Raw genomic sequence first — 10,068 nt, forward strand, 5'->3', positions numbered from 1 at the left:
TTTAATCAATTATTTGTTTATTCTATAAGACGATTTATTGGGCCCAACAATTAGTTTAAAATATAGTGAATCCCTGCTCTCTTTTCTTTGCTCCCCCATCATCCAAGGGAGTAAATGCAAATCTGTGTCTTTAAGTCATTTGCAAAGATGCTCTTTTCATCCAATGCAAACTTGAACCTCCAGTGTACAGCTGGACTCTGACATACTCATAGTATATGTCCACAATTGGGAAGGAAGAAAGTCATCCTACCAGCACCTCACAGGTGCACTCTGCAAGCTCAAGGTGACAGCATATAGTTGCTCTGTGGTGATGTGATGCTATCCAGCACTATCAAAATTTCTTGAAAAGCATACACGGCTAATTTTCTCATTGTGTTGGGGACACATAATGACATAGGGATTTGCCTCACATACAATAAAATTTATGTTAACTAATGTTTGAAATGACATACTCAGTGTTTCCTCTATAATCTCATTCCCAATACACTGGAGAAGTGATTCCTCTGTGAATATTTGCAAGGAAACTATGTATTTGTATTAATTATATCACTTTCATTTATGATATTTTCTGCTCCATCATTTACCAAATAGAGAATAAAGTCTGAGATTTCTATAGCAGCATTTTGACATATTTGATACAATTGTACTTGGACAATAGACTTTCTTAAGAAACATTTTAGAAAGGTTTTAATGGGATTTTTAAAGAGTTAGAAATACGTAACTAGTCCTGTCAATTGTTTTATCATCATTCATTCAATGCTCACTGCATGGACATAAGGGTAAGTGCCAAATCATACCATTGAAAAAACTTTTGCTGTATTTATTTTGTACTTTTTTATTATGATTAGCTGAAAGTTGCATAGAATTAGCTGATTTCTGGGTCAAGAAACCAAGCCATTCATACATTTCTTGATGCCCCTCTTCCAGTCCAGCTCTCTGCTGTGGCCCAGGAGTGCAGTGGAGGACGGCCCAAGTCCTTGGGCCCTGCACCCACATGGGAGACCAGGAGAAGCACCTGGCTCCTGGCTTTGGAGGTGAACCAACAGTAAAGGAAGACCTTTCTCTCTGTCTCTCTCTCACTGTCCACTCTGCCTGTCAAAAACAAACAAACAAATAAATTTACAATATTTTTCCTGGCATTTCTTTTTTAAAATGCCATGGTAAAACCATGCTTCCCATTTACATTCTTATATCAGTATTTAGAAATGAATAAAATATAAAATATAATTACTCTTCTATTAAAATTGAAGCACAAGATAAAGGGTGGACAGTATGCTTTCCCATAAAACCCTCTCTTGGATTTTCTTCTTATACCTTGACCTCATTGAATTGACTACTGAAGAACTTGACTTTTGCTTATGTTCTTGCTTTGTTCCCCTGGCTACAAACTGTAACATAGTGGTTTCAGCTAAGCTTTTGATAATGTCATCAAATCAAAAGCTGTCATTGATGTGTGACTTAGTTAAATCATGTTTCCATCTCTAATTTCTGTCTCTGCTGATGTTGGTCACTCAGATGCCTTATCTATTTGACTCTAGTGGCTCCAGGCTTTCATAGGGCTCCTGTTTTTCCAGGCATAAAGAGTCAGTAAGTTCCATCTTCCAAACCCTTTGAGATACTATGGTTTATTGAATAAGATCTGGATGGCAATACCTTCAAAATCTATACAATTCACTTGGAAGATGCCTTTAACTTGCTGTGGTTTCAGTAGTCATCTGTGGCTGTTGAAGTCAGATGCTATTTTATACTTCCTTTGAATTATGTTTGATTTTATAAAGCAATATGTAAAGGATACTGTGCTATCAAAGAAAATCCATTGCTGAATGAGGAGAATCTCTGACCCAAAGCTTCAGTTTAATAAGCTACACAGTTAAGAAAATAGGTAAATGCTGCATAGTAGACTCCCTGACATGATACAATAGGTTACAGGAAGGCCCCAGTTAAACCAAGCTTAGGAGTGTGCTGGCCTGCGGCATAATGAACTGGGTTTTCCTGAAACAGAGAGTGGGAATGCGGGGGACAAGTAGGCAAAGAATGGAGCCAAGACAAGTCCTGATCAAGGCTCCTTTATTGAACAAATCCAGTAGTATTTAAACATGACCAGTTACTTACAAGAAGGAGCACAAAAGATTTACATATCAAAAAATGCTTTTAAGGTTACAATAAAACACTTAGGTGATAAATGCAGGTTTCAGGTGTGACTGATTATCTATATTATCTCTTGTGAGAGATTTAGGTTCTTCCTGCCTCTTCCTGGAATCTCCCTAGCCCAATTATCTGTGCCAGGAAGTCTCCATTCATATGTTTAAGTGTAAACAAAGGGACTGACTACCTGTGGCTGCCCACAAGGAGACAGTAAATGGCCTTCTGTATGATTCAAGATGATTAATATGGAACTATTTCACATTGTGTACACATATATATTTGTTGGTATCTTCTGTCCATCTTAGAGAAAAGCTGATATTCAGTCAGTACCCATTGACTAGCCTCTCCTTTGAGTAGTTGAGCTTCTGGTTAGTATGATTGCTACCATACTAGTTATGAAATACATTTCCACTTGGTATACATGCCAAATTACATGCATGCTCAAATACCCAACATAAAATATTAGAGTTTTTGCAAATGATCTATGCACATCCTCTTGCATACTTTAAGTAATCTCTAAATATATTATGGTGTAGAATACCATGTAAATTCTTTGTAAATACTTTTCAAACTGTATTGTTCATGACATACTGACAAGATGAAAAAAATCTGTATCTATTCAAAACAGATGTAACCACTGCAGGCCTAACTAAATATTACATGTTATTAACAGTGCAACTTAATTTATTTGAATATCTGTTCTTTGTGGATGATTGAAGTAAATGATGGCCTTCATAAATATCTATGTATGTATGAACTCTGGGATAATTCACATTTTATACCTAAATAAACTTTATAGTTCTCTGGTTCATTTGTATGTTTTTAATTTCAGCTACAGATTAAAATTCTATGAAGTCACATATGATTGAAAGTAGAAGATACTATTTAAAGGTGAAAATGCTACTATAATGTCATTTTCATGAACTGTTGAAAAAGTTTCAAGATTTGGAAATATTTTGAGCACCACTTAAATTTGAGAGTAGTTTACATAAGCACTTTCTGTGAGGTTATTTTTGAAATTTTTTTCATGTTTTGATGAATTTTAAAAACAGGATACAAATATCATTTCAGAGTTTTCTTCCAAGGATGCATAGGTATTTAATGCTCTGTGAAGTTCATTGGATCTAAGTTCTAACCTCAAATATCATTTCAGTTCTAAGTGCTGCCAAATTTTTCAGTTCCATCATAAATCATCCTAGGATGAGGGTTACAAATAAATTGTTTGGTTAATATAGTATCTTCTGGTTTTTACTGTCTTTTAATTTTAAGACCTTCTAGCAATTGTTTCTTCCCCAAATTCATTTCAACACACAAAGATACATAAAGGATTCGTAGAATTTTTGGTGGTAAACATCATGAAACACATATATGGAATAGCATTAAATTTTAAATTCCTATTTCTCATTATTCTAAGGAAGATTAAGATAAAATTACACTGGTGCCACAGCTCACTAGGCTAATTCTCTGCCTGTGGCACCAGCACCCTGGGTTCTAGTCCCGATTAGGGCACTGGATTCTGTCCTGGTTGCTCCTCTTCCAGTCCAGTTCTCTGCTGTGGCCCAGGAGTGCAGTGGAGGATGGCCCAAGTCCTTGGACCCTGCACCTTTGGGCCCTGCACCTAGCTCCTGGCTTTGGATCAGTGCTGTGTGCTGGCTGCAGCACACTGGCCATAGTGGCCATTTGGGGGGTGAACCATCGGAAGGAAGACCTTTCTTTCTGTCTCTCTGTCTAACTCTGCCCATCCAAAAAAATAAATAAATAAAATTACACCATTTTAGCTTCATAAAATCTTATCTAAAGCTTATAAGACATAGACACACAATCATTTTTGTATTAATTATCAGAGTTAGACGTGATAGTTTTCATCATGTTGCTTAAATCTTTAATTTCACTTAGACAGTTATTTTAATTGTGTTCATTTAATTGACAGAGAGAATGAAATATTGCTATTCACAATAGCTACAAAAGTTACACACCTTGGAATAAATTTAACAAAGGATCTCATAGTCCTCTATGAAGAAAATTACAAACATTAAGGAAAGCAGAAGACATAAAAATGGAAAAATCAGCCATGTTTGTAGATTGGAAGAATCAATATTATCAGATCTTATAGAAGAAACACAATTCATTTATTAATAAAATATATGTGATGCTTAGATATATCTACCTATATCTATATGTAGTCTTAATCCATGACTTTAATCAAATACAGATAAAATGTATTCAAAATATATTTACATTGACATGTAATACATAGTTAGGCCTACAATGGTTGCATCTGTATTGAACAGACACAAAGTTTTCTGTCTCATGATTATGACATAAAAGATGAAGTATGACAAATACTAATAATTAATATTGCCTAAGTTACTCATGGTATTTTAGAGATTATTTGATAGTCAGGAGGTTGCACATATACTTTAAGCAAATACCATGCCATTTACTATCAAGTACTAGGGTATCCATGGAGTTTGGTGGCCCCAGTATCCTGGAACAAGTAATCCACAAAAATCAAAGAGAAATATTAGCTAGCAGCAAGCATTCTAACTATAAGCTCAACTACTCAAAATAGAGGCCATTCAATATGAACTGACTGAATGTCAGCATTGCTCTCTGATAAACATTCCAATAGTTAGGTGACATAAATGTACACAACAAAAAATTGCTCCATATTAATTTTCTTTAATTATACAAGATGCATTTTATTGGCTCCCAAGTTTGTGTTAAGGGGTCAATCCTGTGACCTAATGTGCTCCTTAATTGTATCATATTACTTATACCACTATGCGGTAAGTGCCCATTTTCTTACATGTGCACCTTATTTGACTGAAGGTTAGAGTCAGAGACTCTTTTCATTTAGCATTGAATCACCATTTTGAAAACAATTGTTTGCTTTTTTGTCTACCTTTTAAAGCTTTTATTTAATGAATGCAAATTTTATAGGTACAACTTTAGGAAAATAGTGAATTTTCCCCCTATAATCATCCTCCCACCCCCACTCTTGTCCCACCTCCTATTCCCTCTCCTATCTCAATTTTCATTAAGATTCAGTTTTAATTAACTTTATATATAGAAGACCAACTCTATACTAAGTAATGATTTCAGCAGTTTGCACCCGCATACTCATACAACATATAAAATACGGTTGGAGAACAGGCTTTGCAGTTAATTCTCATTGTATAACTCATTAAGGGCAGAGGTCTTACATGGGGAGTAAGTTCACAGTGACTTCTGTTTTCAGTGATCACTCAAGACTCTTGAAATGAGCTGACAAGGATATGGAAGACTTTTGTGACCACAAACTCCATCAGTATTTAGACAAGACCATAAACAAAGTGGAAGTTCTTTTCTCCCTTCAGAGAAAAGTACATCCTTCTTTGATGGCCCCTTCTTTCCACGTGAGTATCACTCAAAGAGATCCTTCATTTAGAACATTTTCTGCCACACTGTCTTGGCTTTCCATTCCTGAAATGCTTTCATGGGCTTTTCAGCCACATGTGAATGCCTTAAGGGCTGATTCTGAGATCAGAGTATTACTCAAGGTGATTGTCATTCTGAGTCTGCTGTGTGGACCGCTTCCCATGTTGGATATTCGCTCCTTTTTAATTCTGTCTATTATTATTACCAGGCACTTGATGCTATTTATATGATCTCTTTAAAATTTAATCCTATTTATATGTTCACTTTAACACTTAACATGATCACTTTAACAATTAAGATGGCATTTTTACCACCAATTCTAATGGGGTATGGGGTCTCATGACAATTTTGTAAACTGTACCCTTAGAAGTAAGTCTGTAGGAATGTATGCAGAAATATACAGCATTACAGCTACAGATTTCCTCCTCCCTCTCTTATCCCCACTCTTATTTTTCACTGATATTTTCAATTGACTTTATATACATCTGATTAGCTCTATGTTAAGTTAAGAGTTCAACAAATAATACGAAGAATAAAAATTGTTTATTTGAAAGTTGGAGCTATACAAAAAGAGAGAGAGAGGTATAGAGGGTTCTTCTATCTACTGATTCACTCCCAGATGACTGGAACAATTAAGGCAGGGCCAGATCAAAGCTGGGATCCAAGACAATCTTCCAAGTCGCCCACATTTTAGAAGGGATCCACAAAACTGGCCATCTACTACTGCTTTTCCAAAGCCATTAGTAGGGAGTAGGTTCATAAATAGAGCAGTCAGAACATAGACAAGTGCACATATGGGATAATGGTATTGCAGGCAGTGGTTTACCCACTACCCTAATATGGTAGATTCTTGAAGCACCTTTCATGTCATAGTATCCTATATATATCATTTTATAAAGTCAGTTATAATTCCAATGTCTTATAAAAAATCTGACTTCAACAGCCTCAGATGAACACTGAAATCATTGCAAGTTAAAGTCATTTCTCAAGTGAATTGTAAGGATTTTGAAGGTATTGCTCTCCAAATCTTATTCAGTAAACCACAGAATCTTAGAGGATTATAAAAGATGGGATTTAATGACTCTTCAGACCTGTATAAACAATAGCCCCATGGAAGCCTGAAGTTTACTGGAATCAGTTAAGACATTGTGAGTCACTACTAAGAATATAAATTGATTTTTACACATTTTTCCAGAAAACTTCAGGTACATATATTTTTAGCAAAATATTGAAGAAAAAATTTGTTAAATTATATCTGAGTGGTCAAAATTAGCAGAGATGAAAATTAGATATGGAGGTATGGCTTAACTAAGACACAGATCAATTCCCATTATTGATTTGATGGCATTTTTACAAATTTAAGTACCACTTGTATTCCAATCAATATCTTGGGAATAAAACAAGGATATAAGCATAAGTCAATTTGTTCAAATCCAAATCAATTAGGTCAAGGCATAAGAAGAAAATTCAGAAGAAAAAATTAAGGAAACAACCTTTCCTTCTTTTATTGTGTACCCCAATGTGGTAAAAGAGTAAATGAATTTGTAACAAACCAATTTTTTATATAATTGGAATTTCTAAATGTTGGTGTCCCAATTAAATTAGAAGATATAGTAAAATTAACATAAACATCTTTTTTTTTTTGCATTCTAACCCTAGGTTTATTCAACACAGTTCTCCCACTATACACAACAAAGCACTAACACAACAGTTATCTAAAATGCTACAAACTTACAAAACTCAAAACAGGAATTTGATAGTACTTTTATTGTACAGTACTATCAATACAATAAAAGCCAAAAAGAGCAATGTACACATTGCCAAGGTAACCAGCAAGCCCACCATGAGTGGCAGGTGCCAATGGGGGGTTTCTATGATGAACCTGCAGAGCGGGCTCTCAGCTCACTCACCAATGTCAATGAGTGATGGGACCTGGAGAGGGGTGTGAGGAGTATGTGGAGAGACAGAGCCATTCGTGGCCACCCCTCTGGGTCAACAGTAGCTGGTTGTAGGACAGCAGTGCCCAGCAAGGGTGTGAGCAGGCTACAGCCTGGCCCAGGCCACCTGTGGAAGGGTCACTGCAGGTGGAGCTTCATTGTACCAGAAGTCTCGCTTGTCCCTGCTGAAGGGACTCTTGGGAACCAGGAATGGGTGAGCTTTCTGGCTCTGAAACTGGAGGGCATCTTCCCAGGCACAACCCCACACCCTCAAGGCTCTGCAGCCAGAACTCGACCTGCAGAGAAAATGACTCCACTGTGGACACTGAAGCCTGCCTGCATGAGGAATTCCCTTTCCTACGCAGCCTTTTCTGGCTAGAAAAGTGACAGAACTGAGGTGGCTGAGATACAAGTTACAGGGACATGAGTTTCGCTGGGAAGAGTTGGAGCTGGAGCTGCTCCTGTGATGGCGGTGGCCAGGAGAGCAAGATCGCCAGTGCACGGGAGACCTGGCCTCGGGGAGGAGACCTTCTCATGCGTGGGGGGTGACCTGTGCCACATAGGAGGTGGCAGAAGCATTCTCCTGGGAGGACTGAATCCCCAAGGGGGCGGCCTGGGCCAGGAGGCCAGCACAGCAGTAGCAGTGATTTCCTGGCCATCAATTTGTGCTCCATTCATGTGCTTCAGGGCCTTCTCAGCCTCCTCAAACCCCACACAGGCATAGCCTTTGGACAGATGGGTGCATCCTGTCGACAGGCATGTCAATCATTTTAATCTTCCCATAGGTGGAAAATATCTCCATGATGTGGTCCTTGGTCATGTTCCTGGTGAGCCTCCCAATGTGCACTTTGGTGGGTTTAGGGGATGGGTTCCGTCTTTTCCTTTGCTTTCCATCTCTTTAAGGTGGTTTGGATTTGGAGCCCAAGTGCCTTCTGTTGTGCCTGCGCCAGGAGGCACTCCAGGAGCCAGAGGAACTGCTGGAGCTGGAGCTGAGGAGTGGCTTGAAGCTGAGGTGGAGCTGGAGCCCTTGCTGGTGCTGGAGCCCAAGCTGGAGCTGCAGCTGGAAGGAGACCTGGTGCTGCTGCTACCACTGGAAGCACTGCACCGCTTTCACGCCTGGTCCTGGCCGGGGTCCTTCTCACTGGACTCCTTGGTGGCCCTTTTATCTTTAGAGTGGTCCTTAGACTTCTCATCAGAGCAGTCTTTTTATTATTTCCTTTGACTCCTAGCAAGCTCTTCTTTTTCACTCCTGATAAATCCATTCTGCCCTTCTGAGGTGCTCAAAGCAGCAATGGTGGCCTTGCTTTTCTGAACTTCCACTTCTAACTCAATTCTGAGAAACGATCCCTAATTGATTGCAATTTATGCCAAAGAGCAGCACCTTCCCACCACCGCCACCCCCTCCCGCTCTCATGGGCCGCTCAATATAAACATCTTTAAAATGAAATGTCTGTAAGATTTTTCATGTGTTTTTAATTACTTCAAACGCTACATGGAGAAATGAAATATCCATGAGAATATAAAAGTCAAGAAATATATGAATGAGATGATTACCTGTCTGAGAATTCTGCTAATTCAGTGCACCTTTAATCTTAGCATGATAAATAAAAACAATAGAAATGCAACAAAAATCTAATTCAATGTAGAACTACTTGGAAATGATGCTTGAATTACATTCCATACCCTCTCTTAAAATATACAAAAGCTGAATAATAATTATTTTCTTATTGTTATTGCCTATATAAATATCTTACATTCAATTGTCATATAACTGCCACCAGTACATTTAATGTAGTTTTGTGCTATTATTAATAATAATTATTATTAATCACTATATAGCTGGCACTTACCTGAATGGATAGTGACCATGCAATGTATAATAATGGTTAACTAGAAAATTGGTTGAGTCTCTAGTACTCTTATAAGTTCACTCAAATGTTTCCCAAAGAGCTTCACCCTTTATGAAAATTTAATGTAATGTTTATTAATTTAAGTAGTCATCAATGAATAAGTCAAATGGAGTGTTTCATATGAAGTCAAAAGCATCACTTTTATACACATATTACAGAATATTTATGCAGTAACACTTGACTAACTAGAATTTATTGTAGTTGTATTTGAATTTTTAGAAACAAGATCTATTATGGAGTCTTTTCATACACAAATGCCAATATCAACAGTTACATTTTAAATAATCTTCTAATTTCAAAGCAGCAAAAAGCTGCTATTTTGATCATGCAAAGATCAGCAAGTGGATAAATTAGCTCTATTATGATACATCATACATAAAAGCCTGAATTTTACAAATGTCAAACCCCCAAATTACATAGTACTACAAAGTCATGCCACTGTTTTACACTAATTCTACTAAAATAATAAAGTTACATATAGTATCAGAAAATTTCTTACACTATTGGCAGGGCACTCATCCTCCTGATGGGGGACTCCTATGTATTTTTGGAGAGCTTTCCCAGACTTATTTCCAATTTATGCACTTAATGAAAGGCACAAGACGTTTTACTTTAGAAGTTCTTCATGTTTACATCAAATGGATTGGCCACCCTCA

The 10,068-nt window shown here is 37.3% G+C and overlaps 1 pseudogene; it reads right to left on the bottom strand.

Moving 5' to 3' along the window:
* Positions 1-7,608: 7,608 nt before the first annotated feature.
* LOC149119236 (uncharacterized) lies at positions 7,609-8,764 on the bottom strand (annotated as a pseudogene).
* Between the last annotated feature and the right edge of the window lie 1,304 nt (positions 8,765-10,068).

Source organism: Oryctolagus cuniculus, chromosome Y, assembly GCF_051225735.1.
Source record: "Oryctolagus cuniculus isolate XC-2025 breed Fujian yellow rabbit chromosome Y, ASM5122573v1, whole genome shotgun sequence".
Lineage (NCBI taxonomy): Eukaryota > Metazoa > Chordata > Mammalia > Lagomorpha > Leporidae > Oryctolagus > Oryctolagus cuniculus.